This window comes from Lactuca sativa, chromosome 8, assembly GCF_002870075.4.
Source record: "Lactuca sativa cultivar Salinas chromosome 8, Lsat_Salinas_v11, whole genome shotgun sequence".
Taxonomy (NCBI): Eukaryota; Viridiplantae; Streptophyta; class Magnoliopsida; order Asterales; family Asteraceae; genus Lactuca; species Lactuca sativa.
In genome coordinates this window covers 173965685-173977508 of record NC_056630.2, presented here as the reverse complement: position 1 = coordinate 173977508, position 11824 = coordinate 173965685, and the positions used below count along the sequence as shown (strand labels likewise).

The following is an 11824-nucleotide window of genomic DNA, read 5'->3' as shown; positions in this document are numbered from 1 at the left end:
AACACATCATAAATTAAATCATTCAATCAACTAATCTATACCGCACTTAAATATCACCCAAATTAAAGTGGACCAAAAACATCTAAAAGATCCTTAAAAATTAACTAATATATACACAAATGTGTTGCGTTTCATAATCCCAAATGGCTACTTTATCTAGCACAATATTGTTCCATTAACTTTTTGAAAGATTTGATGAAAGACGTAAGTCAAATGACTCATATAGATGTTTTTTGTTTGTAAAATTGGTGTGTACACATTAAATTTGAAATAAATTCACAATTTGGATTTTAGTTCATGTGTGGTTAATGAATCTTTCTTATTCAGTGAAGACAATAATAGAGTCATTGGCCAGCATGCAACTCTATATTTATGTTGGAAACACTTCCTTTTTTAAAATTTAGCGATCTTTGTAAAAAATTTGAGAATACAATCATCAAATCAGAGTGGCGCGGCGGAAGCGTGGTGGGCCCATAACCCATAGGTCCCAGGATCGAAACCAGGTTCAGATAATCGAAGAAGCTTCTACAATTATATTTTTAATTTGCTTTTTTCACTACAGAAACAAAGTTTATGCAAAATCACCAAAAAACGTCCTTCGGTTAATGCAACTTGAAGATAGCAATACCTAAGTTAGGCTAAATTACAAATTCGATCATTCAACAACAATAAAAAGAACAGCAAAATAAATATTAACCAAGATGATTTTGAATTTTTTTTTTGAAAGGGCCATTATTATTAAAACTCTCAACGTAAAAGGAACAAGGTAAAAGAGTGGGACAAGAAAAAACAATATACCAACAAAAATAACGACCCACAATAGAATATTACTCATCTTTCTAAAGTTATAGTTTTTTAATTGTCACTAGTATGGTATTCGTCATTTACATTAGTTTCATTATAATCATGTTATTCAATTTTAATCTACTAAACCGATTAAAAGTTTAAGTTTGGCAAAAATTATTTGCATTGCTCTCGTGACATGCATATACAAATTATTTTTATTTTTATTGTTTTTTTTTTTATTTTATTCTTTTATTTTAGAATGTACAACATCAACCCTTTTATTGATTTCTTGTAACTTTCTTTTAATAAAAATTATAAAACTTTCAGTAATTAAACTACTAATCAGGCGAACCTATGTGGAGTTGTGTTTCGGTGCTAGGCATCCTACGGTCATAGTGATAGGTTGTGGTGATGAGGTGTCGCGCATCACTATAGCGGTTGGCGGTGGGTATCGCACTATTGTGGATAACCTAAGATGAAACGAAAATGATAACATCAAACAAAACAAAAATAGAGCATGATAGCGATGGTTGGAACGATCTTTGTAAAAAATTGGAGAATACAATCATCAAATCAGAGTGGCGCAACGGAAGCGTGGTGGGCCCACAACCCATAGGTCCCAGGATCGAAACCTGGCTCTGATAATCGAAGAAGCTTCTACAATTATATTTTTAATTTGCTTTTTTCACCATAGAAACAAAGTTTATGCAAAATCACCAAAAAACATCCTTCGGTTAATGCAACTTTAAGATAGCAATACCAAAGTTAGGCTAAATTACAAATTCGATCATTCAACAACAATAAAAAGAACAACAAAATAAATATTAACCAAGATGGTTTTGAAATTTTTTTTTTTTTGAAACGGCCATATATTATTAAAATGCCCAACATAAAAGGAACAAGGTAAAAGAGAGGGACAAGAAACAACAATATACCAACAAAAATAACGACCCATAATATAGTATTATTCATCTTTCTGAAGTTATAGTTTTTTAATTTTCACTAGTATGGTATTCGTTATTTACATTAGTTTCATTCTAATCATGTTATTCAATTTTAATCTACTAAACCGATTAAAAGTTTAAGTTTGGCAAAAATTATTTGCATTGCTCTCGTGACATGCATATACATATTATTTTTATTTTTATTGTTTTTTTTTATTTTATTCTTTTATTTTAGAATGTTCAACATCAACCCTTTTATTGATTTCTTGTAACTTTCTTTTAATAAAAATTATAAAACTTTCAGTAATTAAACTACTAATCAGGCGAACCTATGTGGAGTTGTGTTTCGGTGCTAGGCATCCTACGGTCATAGTGATAGGTTGTGGTGATGAGGTGACGCGCATCACTATAGCGGTTGGTGGTGGTTATTGCACTATTGTGGATGACCTAAGATGAAACGATAATGATAATATCAAACAAAACTAAAATAGAGCATGATAGCGATGCTTGGAGCGAACATGAACTCGGGAGATCGGATATCCTTCATAATCTACTAAGAAAACAAACTCAAGTAACACAATAAAAGTTATATTTATACAAAACCAATGTCCATTAGAAAATCGGATTCAAAAGCTTATACACTAAGTTAAATCATACAAACACATCATAAATTAAATCATTCAATCAACTAATCTATACCGCACTTAAATATCACCCAAATTAAAGTGGACCAAAAACATCTAAAAGATCCTTAAAAATTAACTAATATATACACAAATGTGTTGCGTTTCATAATCCCAAATGGCTACTTTATCTAGCACAATATTGTTCCATTAACTTTTTGAAAGATTTGATGAAAGACGTAAGTCAAATGACTCATATAGATGTTTTTTGTTTGTAAAATTGGTGTGTACACATTAAATTTGAAATAAATTCACAATTTGGATTTTAGTTCATGTGTGGTTAATGAATCTTTCTTATTCAGTGAAGACAATAATAGAGTCATTGGCCAGCATGCAACTCTATATTGATGTTGGAAACACTTCCTTTTTTAAAATTTAGCGATCTTTGTAAAAAATTTGAGAATACAATCATCAAATCAGAGTGGCGCGGCGGAAGCGTGGTGGGCCCATAACCCATAGGTCCCAGGATCGAAACCAGGTTCAGATAATCGAAGAAGCTTCTACAATTATATTTTTAATTTGCTTTTTTCACTACAGAAACAAAGTTTATGCAAAATCACCAAAAAACGTCCTTCGGTTAATGCAACTTGAAGATAGCAATACCTAAGTTAGGCTAAATTACAAATTCGATCATTCAACAACAATAAAAAGAACAGCAAAATAAATATTAACCAAGATGATTTTGAATTTTTTTTTTGAAAGGGCCATTATTATTAAAACTCTCAACGTAAAAGGAACAAGGTAAAAGAGTGGGACAAGAAAAAACAATATACCAACAAAAATAACGACCCACAATAGAATATTACTCATCTTTCTAAAGTTATAGTTTTTTAATTGTCACTAGTATGGTATTCGTCATTTACATTAGTTTCATTATAATCATGTTATTCAATTTTAATCTACTAAACCGATTAAAAGTTTAAGTTTGGCAAAAATTATTTGCATTGCTCTCGTGACATGCATATACAAATTATTTTTATTTTTATTGTTTTTTTTTTTATTTTATTCTTTTATTTTAGAATGTACAACATCAACCCTTTTATTGATTTCTTGTAACTTTCTTTTAATAAAAATTATAAAACTTTCAGTAATTAAACTACTAATCAGGCGAACCTATGTGGAGTTGTGTTTCGGTGCTAGGCATCCTACGGTCATAGTGATAGGTTGTGGTGATGAGGTGTCGCGCATCACTATAGCGGTTGGCGGTGGGTATCGCACTATTGTGGATAACCTAAGATGAAACGAAAATGATAACATCAAACAAAACAAAAATAAAGCATGATAGCGATGGTTGGAACGATCTTTGTAAAAAATTGGAGAATACAATCATCAAATCAGAGTGGCGCAACGGAAGCGTGGTGGGCCCACAACCCATAGGTCCCAGGATCGAAACCTGGCTCTGATAATCGAAGAAGCTTCTACAATTATATTTTTAATTTGCTTTTTTCACCATAGAAACAAAGTTTATGCAAAATCACCAAAAAACATCCTTCGGTTAATGCAACTTTAAGATAGCAATACCAAAGTTAGGCTAAATTACAAATTCGATCATTCAACAACAATAAAAAGAACAACAAAATAAATATTAACCAAGATGGTTTTGAAATTTTTTTTTTTTTGAAACGGCCATATATTATTAAAATGCCCAACATAAAAGGAACAAGGTAAAAGAGAGGGACAAGAAACAACAATATACCAACAAAAATAACGACCCATAATATAGTATTATTCATCTTTCTGAAGTTATAGTTTTTTAATTTTCACTAGTATGGTATTCGTTATTTACATTAGTTTCATTCTAATCATGTTATTCAATTTTAATCTACTAAACCGATTAAAAGTTTAAGTTTGGCAAAAATTATTTGCATTGCTCTCGTGACATGCATATACATATTATTTTTATTTTTATTGTTTTTTTTTATTTTATTCTTTTATTTTAGAATGTTCAACATCAACCCTTTTATTGATTTCTTGTAACTTTCTTTTAATAAAAATTATAAAACTTTCAGTAATTAAACTACTAATCAGGCGAACCTATGTGGAGTTGTGTTTCGGTGCTAGGCATCCTACGGTCATAGTGATAGGTTGTGGTGATGAGGTGACGCGCATCACTATAGCGGTTGGTGGTGGTTATTGCACTATTGTGGATGACCTAAGATGAAACGATAATGATAATATCAAACAAAACTAAAATAGAGCATGGTAGCGATGCTTGGAGCGAACATGAACTCGGGAGATCGGATATCCTTCATAATCTACTAAGAAAACAAACTCAAGTAACACAATAAAAGTTATATTTATACAAAACCAATGTCCATTAGAAAATCGGATTCAAAAGCTTATACACTAAGTTAAATCATACAAACACATCATAAATTAAATCATTCAATCAACTAATCTATACCGCACTTAAATATCACCCAAATTAAAGTGGACCAAAAACATCTAAAAGATCCTTAAAAATTAACTAATATATACACAAATGTGTTGCGTTTCATAATCCCAAATGGCTACTTTATCTAGCACAATATTGTTCCATTAACTTTTTGAAAGATTTGATGAAAGACGTAAGTCAAATGACTCATATAGATGTTTTTTGTTTGTAAAATTGGTGTGTACACATTAAATTTGAAATAAATTCACAATTTGGATTTTAGTTCATGTGTGGTTAATGAATCTTTCTTATTCAGTGAAGACAATAATAGAGTCATTGGCCAGCATGCAACTCTATATTGATGTTGGAAACACTTCCTTTTTTAAAATTTAGCGATCTTTGTAAAAAATTTGAGAATACAATCATCAAATCAGAGTGGCGCGGCGGAAGCGTGGTGGGCCCATAACCCATAGGTCCCAGGATCGAAACCAGGTTCAGATAATCGAAGAAGCTTCTACAATTATATTTTTAATTTGCTTTTTTCACTACAGAAACAAAGTTTATGCAAAATCACCAAAAAACGTCCTTCGGTTAATGCAACTTGAAGATAGCAATACCTAAGTTAGGCTAAATTACAAATTCGATCATTCAACAACAATAAAAAGAACAGCAAAATAAATATTAACCAAGATGATTTTGAATTTTTTTTTTGAAAGGGCCATTATTATTAAAACTCTCAACGTAAAAGGAACAAGGTAAAAGAGTGGGACAAGAAAAAACAATATACCAACAAAAATAACGACCCACAATAGAATATTACTCATCTTTCTAAAGTTATAGTTTTTTAATTGTCACTAGTATGGTATTCGTCATTTACATTAGTTTCATTATAATCATGTTATTCAATTTTAATCTACTAAACCGATTAAAAGTTTAAGTTTGGCAAAAATTATTTGCATTGCTCTCGTGACATGCATATACAAATTATTTTTATTTTTATTGTTTTTTTTTATTTTATTCTTTTATTTTAGAATGTACAACATCAACCCTTTTATTGATTTCTTGTAACTTTCTTTTAATAAAAATTATAAAACTTTCAGTAATTAAACTACTAATCAGGCGAACCTATGTGGAGTTGTGTTTCGGTGCTAGGCATCCTACGGTCATAGTGATAGGTTGTGGTGATGAGGTGTCGCGCATCACTATAGCGGTTGGCGGTGGGTATCGCACTATTGTGGATAACCTAAGATGAAACGAAAATGATAACATCAAACAAAACAAAAATAGAGCATGATAGCGATGGTTGGAACGATCTTTGTAAAAAATTGGAGAATACAATCATCAAATCAGAGTGGCGCAACGGAAGCGTGGTGGGCCCACAACCCATAGGTCCCAGGATCGAAACCTGGCTCTGATAATCGAAGAAGCTTCTACAATTATATTTTTAATTTGCTTTTTTCACCATAGAAACAAAGTTTATGCAAAATCACCAAAAAACATCCTTCGGTTAATGCAACTTTAAGATAGCAATACCAAAGTTAGGCTAAATTACAAATTCGATCATTCAACAACAATAAAAAGAACAACAAAATAAATATTAACCAAGATGGTTTTGAAATTTTTTTTTTTTTGAAACGGCCATATATTATTAAAATGCCCAACATAAAAGGAACAAGGTAAAAGAGAGGGACAAGAAACAACAATATACCAACAAAAATAACGACCCATAATATAGTATTATTCATCTTTCTGAAGTTATAGTTTTTTAATTTTCACTAGTATGGTATTCGTTATTTACATTAGTTTCATTCTAATCATGTTATTCAATTTTAATCTACTAAACCGATTAAAAGTTTAAGTTTGGCAAAAATTATTTGCATTGCTCTCGTGACATGCATATACATATTATTTTTATTTTTATTGTTTTTTTTTTTTTTATTCTTTTATTTTAGAATGTTCAACATCAACCCTTTTATTGATTTCTTGTAACTTTCTTTTAATAAAAATTATAAAACTTTCAGTAATTAAACTACTAATCAGGCGAACCTATGTGGAGTTGTGTTTCGGTGCTAGGCATCCTACGGTCATAGTGATAGGTTGTGGTGATGAGGTGACGCGCATCACTATAGCGGTTGGTGGTGGTTATTGCACTATTGTGGATGACCTAAGATGAAACGATAATGATAATATCAAACAAAACTAAAATAGAGCATGATAGCGATGCTTGGAGCGAACATGAACTCGGGAGATCGGATATCCTTCATAATCTACTAAGAAAACAAACTCAAGTAACACAATAAAAGTTATATTTATGCAAAACCAATGTCCATTAGAAAATCGGATTCAAAAGCTTATACACTAAGTTAAATCATACAAACACATCATAAATTAAATCATTCAATCAACTAATCTATACCGCACTTAAATATCACCCAAATTAAAGTGGACCAAAAACATCTAAAAGATCCTTAAAAATTAACTAATATATACACAAATGTGTTGCGTTTCATAATCCCAAATGGCTACTTTATCTAGCACAATATTGTTCCATTAACTTTTTGAAAGATTTGATGAAAGACGTAAGTCAAATGACTCATATAGATGTTTTTTGTTTGTAAAATTGGTGTGTACACATTAAATTTGAAATAAATTCACAATTTGGATTTTAGTTCATGTGTGGTTAATGAATCTTTCTTATTCAGTGAAGACAATAATAGAGTCATTGGCCAGCATGCAACTCTATATTGATGTTGGAAACACTTCCTTTTTTAAAATTTAGCGATCTTTGTAAAAAATTTGAGAATACAATCATCAAATCAGAGTGGCGCGGCGGAAGCGTGGTGGGCCCATAACCCATAGGTCCCAGGATCGAAACCAGGTTCAGATAATCGAAGAAGCTTCTACAATTATATTTTTAATTTGCTTTTTTCACTACAGAAACAAAGTTTATGCAAAATCACCAAAAAACGTCCTTCGGTTAATGCAACTTGAAGATAGCAATACCTAAGTTAGGCTAAATTACAAATTCGATCATTCAACAACAATAAAAAGAACAGCAAAATAAATATTAACCAAGATGATTTTGAATTTTTTTTTTGAAAGGGCCATTATTATTAAAACTCTCAACGTAAAAGGAACAAGGTAAAAGAGTGGGACAAGAAAAAACAATATACCAACAAAAATAACGACCCACAATAGAATATTACTCATCTTTCTAAAGTTATAGTTTTTTAATTGTCACTAGTATGGTATTCGTCATTTACATTAGTTTCATTATAATCATGTTATTCAATTTTAATCTACTAAACCGATTAAAAGTTTAAGTTTGGCAAAAATTATTTGCATTGCTCTCGTGACATGCATATACAAATTATTTTTATTTTTATTGTTTTTTTTTATTTTATTCTTTTATTTTAGAATGTACAACATCAACCCTTTTATTGATTTCTTGTAACTTTCTTTTAATAAAAATTATAAAACTTTCAGTAATTAAACTACTAATCAGGCGAACCTATGTGGAGTTGTGTTTCGGTGCTAGGCATCCTACGGTCATAGTGATAGGTTGTGGTGATGAGGTGTCGCGCATCACTATAGCGGTTGGCGGTGGGTATCGCACTATTGTGGATAACCTAAGATGAAACGAAAATGATAACATCAAACAAAACAAAAATAGAGCATGATAGCGATGGTTGGAACGATCTTTGTAAAAAATTGGAGAATACAATCATCAAATTAGAGTGGCGCAACGGAAGCGTGGTGGGCCCACAACCCATAGGTCCCAGGATCGAAACCTGGCTCTGATAATCGAAGAAGCTTCTACAATTATATTTTTAATTTGCTTTTTTCACCATAGAAACAAAGTTTATGCAAAATCACCAAAAAACATCCTTCGGTTAATGCAACTTTAAGATAGCAATACCAAAGTTAGGCTAAATTACAAATTCGATCATTCAACAACAATAAAAAGAACAACAAAATAAATATTAACCAAGATGGTTTTGAAATTTTTTTTTTTTGAAACGGCCATATATTATTAAAATGCCCAACATAAAAGGAACAAGGTAAAAGAGAGGGACAAGAAACAACAATATACCAACAAAAATAACGACCCATAATATAGTATTATTCATCTTTCTGAAGTTATAGTTTTTTAATTTTCACTAGTATGGTATTCGTTATTTACATTAGTTTCATTCTAATCATGTTATTCAATTTTAATCTACTAAACCGATTAAAAGTTTAAGTTTGGCAAAAATTATTTGCATTGCTCTCGTGACATGCATATACATATTATTTTTATTTTTATTGTTTTTTTTTATTTTATTCTTTTATTTTAGAATGTTCAACATCAACCCTTGATTTCTTGTAACTTTCTTTTAATAAAAATTATAAAACTTTAGTAATTAAACTATTAATCAGGCGAACCTATGTGGAGTTGTGTTTCGGTGCTAGGCATCCTACGGTCATAGTGATAGGTTGTGGTGATGAGGTGACGTCCATCACTATAGCGGTTGGTGGTGGGTAATGCACTATTGTGGATGACCTAAGATGAAACAAAAATGATAACATCAAACAAAACAAAAATAGAGCATGATAGCGATGGTTGGAACGAACAAGAACTCGGGAGATCGGATATCCTTCATAATCTACTAAGAAAACAAACTCAAGGAACACATGTAACCCAATGAAAGTTATATTTATACAAAACCAACGTCCAATAGAAAATCGGATTCAAAAGCTTATACACTAAGTTAAATTATATAAACACATCATAAATTAAATCATTCAATCAACTAATCTATACCGCACTTGAATATCACCCAAATTAAAGTGGACCAAAAGCATCTAAAAGATCATTAAAAATTAACTAATATATACACAAATGTGTTGCATTTCATAATCCCAAAAGGCTACCTTATCTAGCACAATATTGGTCCATTAATTTTCTAAAAGATTTAATGAAAGACGTAAGTCAAATGACTTATATAGATGTTTTTTGTTTGTAAAATTGGTGTGTACACATTAAATTTGAAATAAATTCACAATTTGGATTTAAGTTTGTGTGGTTAATGAATCTTTGTAATTCAGTGAAGACATTAATAGAGTCATCGGCCAGGATGCCACTCTATATTGATGTTGGAAACACTTCCATTTTTAGAATTTAGCGATCTTTGTAAAAAATTGGAGAATACAATCACCAAATCAGAGTGGCACAGCGGAAGCGTGGTGGGCCCATAACCCACAGGTCCCAGGATCGAAAGCTGGCTCTGATAATCGAAGAAGCTTCTACAATTATATTTTTAATTTGCTTTTTTCACCACAGAAACAAAGTTTATGCAAAATCACCAAAAAACATCCTTCAGTTAATGCAAATTGAAGATAGCAATACCAAAGGTAGGCTAAATTACAAATTCGATCATTCAACAACAATAAAAAGAACAACAAAATAAATATTAACCAAGATGGTTTTGAATTTTTTTTTTGAAACGGCCATATATTATTAAAATTCTCAACGTAAATGGAACAAGGTAAAAGAGAGGGACAAGAAACAACAATATACCAACAAAAATAACGACCCACGATAGAGTATTATTCATCTTTCTAAAGTTCTAGTTTTTTAATTGTCACTATTATGGTATTCGTCATTTACATTAGTTTCACTGTAATCATGATATTCAATTTTAATCTACTAAACCGATTAAAATTTTAATTTTGGAAAAAATTATTTGCATTGCTCTCGTGACATGCATATACAAATTATTTTTATTTTTATTGTTTTTTTTATTTTATTCTTTTATTTTAGAATGTTCAACTTCAACCTTTTTATTGATTTCTTGTAACTTTCTTTTAATGAAAATGAAAAAACTTTCAGTAATTAAACTATTAATCAGGCTAACCTATGTGGAGTTGTGTTTCGGTGCTAGGCATCCTACGGTCATAGTGATAGGTTGTGGTGATGAGGTGACGCGTATCACTATAGCGGTTGGCGGTGGGTATTGCACTATTGTAGATGACCTAAGATGAAAAGAAAATGATAAAATCAAACAAAACAAAAATAGAGCATGATAGCGATGCTTGGAGCGAACATGAACTCGGGAGATCGGATATCCTTCATAATCTACTAAGAAAAGAAACTCAAGTAACACATGTAACCCTATGAAAGTTATATTTATAGAAAACCAACATCCATTAGAAAATTGGATTCAAAAGCTTATACAATAAGTTAAATTATATAAACACATCATAAATTAAATCATTCAATCAGCTAATCTATACCGCACTTGAATATCACCCAAATTAAAGTGGACCAAAAGCATCTAAAAGATACATAAAAATTAACTAATATATACACACATGTGTTGCGTTTCATAATTCCAAATGGCTACTTTATCGAGCACAATATTGGTCCATTAATTTTTTAAAAGATTTAATGAAGGACTTAAGTCAAATGACTTATATAGATGTTTTTTGTTTGTAAAATTGGTGTGTACACATTAAATTTGAAATAAATTCACAATTTGGATTTTAGTTTGTGTGGTTAATGAATCTTTGTAATTCAGTGAAGACATTAATAGAGTCATCGGCCAGGATGCCACTCTATATTGATGTTGGAAACACTTCCTTTTTTAGAATTTAGCGATCTTTGTAAAAGATTGGAGAATACAATCATCAAATCAGAGTGTTGCAGCGGAAGCGTGGTGGGCGTATAACCCACAGGTCCCAGGATCGAAACCTGGCTCTGATAATCGAAGAAGCTTCTACAATGATATTTTTAATTTGCTTTTTTCACCACAGAAACAAAGCTTATGCAAAATCACCAAAAAACATCCTTCGGTTAATGCAACTTGAAGATAGCAATACCAAAGTTAGGCTAAATTACAAATTCGATCATTCAACAACAATAAAAAGAACAACAAAATAAATATTAACCAAGATGGTTTTGAATTTTTTTTTGAAACGGCCATATATTATTAAAATGCTCAACATAAAAGGAACAAGGTAAAAGAGAGGGACAAGAAACAACAATATACCAACAA

The 11824-nt window shown here is 30.8% G+C and overlaps 3 non-coding genes across 3 annotated transcripts; all 3 read left to right on the top strand.

Annotated features, from left to right (window-relative positions):
- Positions 1-1358: 1358 nt before the first annotated feature.
- On the top strand, positions 1359-1430 carry TRNAV-CAC (transfer RNA valine (anticodon CAC)). The gene has a single exon. It is a non-coding gene; the product is annotated as a tRNA-Val (tRNA).
- Positions 1431-3746: 2316 nt separating this feature from the next.
- Positions 3747-3818, top strand: TRNAV-CAC (transfer RNA valine (anticodon CAC)). Its single transcript has one exon. It is a non-coding gene; the product is annotated as a tRNA-Val (tRNA).
- A 2314-nt stretch (positions 3819-6132) lies between these two features.
- TRNAV-CAC (transfer RNA valine (anticodon CAC)) lies at positions 6133-6204 on the top strand. Its single transcript has one exon. It is a non-coding gene; the product is annotated as a tRNA-Val (tRNA).
- The last annotated feature ends 5620 nt before the right edge of the window (positions 6205-11824 follow it).